We start from the raw sequence: 4,582 nt of genomic DNA, 5'->3' as shown, positions 1-4,582 counted from the left end.
TGTTTATATACTTTGTTTTTGTACAGACTAAGTTGTTTTTGGGGCCCCGGCTGGGGATTCGAACCCGCCACCTTAGGTGTATGTGGCTGGCGCCTTAGCCACTTGAGCCACAGGCGCCGAGCCACACTACATTTACTTTATCACATGTCTATCTGTCTAACATTCCTCCATTCATCCACCACTCTACCTTGTTTTTAATCGCATTTCAAAGGAAGTTGCAGACATTACAACATGACCCCCATACTTTCATATGCATATCAGTTTTAATCATAAAGGCTTAATAATATGTTTTACTCCCTGGTAAAGGCTAATCCTCCCTCTTAGCTTTTTTTTTTTTTTTTAAGATTTTTTATTAAATCATAGCTGTGCACATTAATGCAATCACAGGGCACAGTGTGGTGTTTTCATATACATTTTGAAATACTTTCATCAAACTGGTTAACGTAGCCTTCGTGTCATTTTCTTAGTTATTGAGTAAAGACATTCATACTCTGCTTTTAGAAAGATTCACTTGTACCCTTGTAGGATAAACCGTAGAGGTGACCCCTCTAATCACCCTCCCTATACCCATTCATCCTTTCCCCTCCCCTGCCCTCTCCCACTTAGCTTTTGTTTTTTATAGCTATTGCATGATTCTTTTTTCCATATAAACATTAGTATCAACTTATCCAGTTCTACTATTCAAAGAATATCTTTTTGATATTTTCATTGTGATTGTATTCACTTTTTTTACAAATGCCACATTTAATATTTTTATCATTGTACTTCAAATCTACATTACACAAAGTGACCAGACAGTGTGCCACAGTCATTGACCAACCTCCAAGACCGTACCTTTCACTGGATTGTCTTCTTGGGCTTTTTTGATACTAAATATGCTTTTCATTCAAGTGAATTGAAATGCTTCAATTGGGCTGATTCTCAGGAGTCTCATAAAAAACAAACAAAAAAAAAAAAGAAAGAAAAAAAGCTGATACTGCACCATCTTTGTTTAGTAATTCAGTGTTTCTCTCACAGCAAATAATTACTTCATTGAAATTAAAACTTCTAAGTATGACTTATTTATAGCCTTCAAATGCAGTTGAAATCACTTGAGATGAAAACAGTCAGCTAACTTCAGATAACTTAAAATAACTTTAACAGTTAATTGTCCATAACACACATCAAGGTTTTTCCTAGACCAATTTTAGGACGATCCATTGTACAAGTGAAAAACGATCTTCAATTTTCTTGTCTTTTTATTTTTAACATAAAAGTTGAGAGGGACATTCAAGTTTCAAGTCTCCACACTGAGCTTAAAAACAAAAGTCATCATCATCATATGAAGGTAAACAAGCCACGTTGTGTAACTCCACGAGGTAGAGGCCTTCAATTTGTATCCATAAGTACATTTGCAGAGAAGAATCCAACAGCAAAAAGAATTTGTCAAAAAGTCATCAGTTACTTATTACTATGACTTTTCTACACTCTCACAGTTTCGCTTAAGGCATAAACACATTCAACATGATTCCCTATGTGCCTTTAAATTTTTTAAAATTTGTTTTTGTCTTTCATTCATTATTTTTTACTATCCTCAGGAAAAGTCTCACAAAATTTCACAGATCTAAAACGTGCAAGCTAGTTTTCTCTATATACACGAATGTTGAGATTTCTTTTGAAGTTAGCCCAGAAATTATTTATACACATGAAAGATGCATGCTTGGGGTTCTTTTATGCAAGAAAGAGAAGAAACACTTCTAATAAAAATAGAATGTATATATATTTTTAATACTGGGTGAGGAAAACAAAAGTATAGTCTCGCCTAGTCACCTCATTGTCTCTACCCACAACATTGGATTTTAGGCAGCACAGTCCCCATCACAGCTCTAATGAGAAGCTAATTATAGGGCTTGGTCATTAGGGGGCCTGCCTTCCCGCCTTACCTCTCCCCAGGTGCAACTGTGATAGTTCACATGGCTCCATGACTGGCTGAAGCCAAGGTTTCTAGATTCTTTAGTTTTAGAAAACCTTAGTCCTCAGGAATGGCTCAGATATCAAACGTATGACTGTCTTTTGTGTTTGTGTGTGTTTTATGTGTGTGAACAATCTCTCTTCATTTTAAAAAAGAAGAACAAAACAAAAATATAAAATCCCAAACTCCTAAATTTGGTTCAACTCTCTTTTCTTCTGAGGTTAGCCCAAACAGCTGCACTAAATTTGTAACACATGTGCAACTCTGTATAAACTATTCTTCTTCTAAAACCACAACCACTTTACAAGATTAAAAGATTTCTAAATATTATTCATATCATAGAAGTGGTGGTTGTTAATCTAAAATTTCATTAGTAAAATTACAATACAAGCATGGTTAATTTACAGAATTACAAATCTCAGAGGCCAGTGCAGAGCTATGTTACATCTTCAGTTTACATTATCTTCCGCCATCACTCTCACACCAGAGGAGACGGGCGCATCTCAGATGGCTGAGAACAGTGGAACTAACAAAGTTCTTAAAAGCAGCAGACGGAGGGTTGATGCAGAGAGACTTTCTGTTTCCTTTCTGTTGTTCCAAAATGAACTGGTGAATAATTGCTTTAACCTGTTGGACAGAACTGAGGTTCTTCTCAAAAGTGTCATCAAATTTAGGATTGGCAACAGGCTCAAAGTCATTGGTATATTCAGGGGTCTTGAAACTTTTTAAACAGGGGGCCAGTTCACTGTCCCTCAGACAGTTGGAGGGTCGGACTGCAGGCCCTGGGACAAGTCGGCTGCTAGGCAAGACAGGCAGCGGTGGCAAAAACACCTGGTGGGCTGGGTAAATGTCCTTGGCGGGCCGCATGTGGCCTACAGGCTGTACTTTGAGGATGTCTGGGCTATATACTTTTGGAATAGAGGTGGAAAAGCAACGTTTACACATACACCTGTGATATTGTAGTTGCTCTTCATCTAGGTAGGGAGGGCTAAGGCATCCTTAGCAGAATTCTTCTGGAAAGATCAAAGTCCAGCATCCTGCAAAGGAGATGAACAGCTTCATGTGTAGCCTGGCTGGATGGGCTATGCAGTACAGGGAGAGATGGCTGTGTGGGAGGACCCCTGAGTATGTGAGCCTTAGTGCCTTCACAAGCTGTCCTCATTGCTTCCAGCGATGGTGAGCCCAACAGATCTGTAATCCAACTGCTGAAAGGGACTCTGTGCCACAGCTGCCCATCAGGATATCTGGAACCTGATAATACTGCGTAACAACTTTTGGAGTCATGTGATGGGATTCATCTAATTCTTCACTCTGGCCAGTCCAAAATCACACATCTTTAGAACATAGTTACTGTTCACAAGGAGATTCCCTGGTTTAATGTCTTGATGAAAAATTCCAGCTGAACGGAGATACTTCAAATCTTGCAAAATCTGATAAAGAAAAACTTTAACATGGTCTGAGTTGAGTGTTTGAGAAGAGACAATAATTTTATGTAGATCATTCTGCATCAATTTGGTGACAACATATATTTCTTTACAATAATTGGATGGAGGTTGCATCATGTTATGGGTAGAGAGTTCATTATGATGTTTTAAAAAAATGCAACATCTTCAATTCTCAGAAGACCCTTTTGCAAGGGTCTTCCAGGTTCTGGAAGATGTTGGGCATCTTTCTGAGTGCTGCTCTCTTCCCATCTTTTGGATCTGTTACCGACCAGGCAACATCAAAGACTCTGCTGTTTGGTCAAACCCAGCTGCTGTTGTGGATGATGTGAGTGCTGGTTATGGTGTGATTTAATTGTAGCAGCTGCGGTAGCCTGTACCTGAGCTGGGGCTGCTGCAGCTGGTCCAGGAGCCTGACCAGAGCTAGTGATGGGAAGTATGGCTGTTGTCACCCAGGGTTTAATATGACTGCAGCTGTAGCTGTTGCTGAGGCTGCAGCAGCTGCAGAAGAGGTTATGTTGGTGTACAGGGTGTACAGCAGCAGCTGGCCTGGGTGCAGACAGTGTTGAGAGTGGTGGTGGCCTGCTGCTGCTGCAGATGTACAGCCATTGTCAGCTGCCATCGTTTTATCCCTTGGCTTTTGTACCACAAAGAGACATATTAATGTACACAGCTATGATTTAATAATAATTAAAAAAGAAGCCCTTCGATTGGAAAAAAAACTAGGTCAAGCTATCATTTGGTCATTTAAAATGAAGAAAAACTACTTACCCCACTTCAGAAAAAGATCATAACTGGTTTTATGTCTTTATCAGTCAATTCAAACAAATTAGAGGATCCTGATGTTTAATTTTGGGGTAAGCGTGTGTGGAAGGGTGTAAGTTGCAAAAAAAAAGAAAGAATTCCTTCTTTATAGAATTCTTATCCCAAGTGGGTACTAAAACTCCATTCCTAATTTGGTGAGGTTACAATTTTGAACATGCAAATGAAGGGTCAAATCTCTGGACCCCTGAACTCACAAACGCAAAGGATCAGGTCACTCCCCACCAGGTCACTCTCCATGAGGTCACTCCCTATCATCAGGTCACTCCCCACCAGGTCACTCCCCATCATCAGGTCACTCCCCATCATCAGGTCACTCCCAACCAGGTCACTCCCCACCAGGTCACTCCCCATCATCAGGTCACTC

General features: G+C 39.8%; 1 protein-coding gene and 1 pseudogene across 1 annotated transcript in view; one reads left to right on the top strand and one right to left on the bottom strand.

The window, feature by feature from the left end:
- The window catches only part of PDE1C (phosphodiesterase 1C), a 651,334-nt gene that overhangs the window by 25,396 nt on the left and 621,356 nt on the right, over nucleotides 1-4,582 (top strand). The window lies entirely within an intron of this gene.
- LOC100960893 lies at nucleotides 2,430-4,052 on the bottom strand (annotated as a pseudogene).

Source organism: Otolemur garnettii, unplaced genomic scaffold, assembly GCF_000181295.1.
Source record: "Otolemur garnettii isolate 467f Iridium unplaced genomic scaffold, OtoGar3 scaffold00028, whole genome shotgun sequence".
In the NCBI taxonomy this organism is placed as follows: Eukaryota; Metazoa; Chordata; class Mammalia; order Primates; family Galagidae; genus Otolemur; species Otolemur garnettii.
The sequence above is the reverse complement of the archived record's forward strand: the minus strand, read 5'-3'. Positions and strand labels throughout refer to the sequence as shown.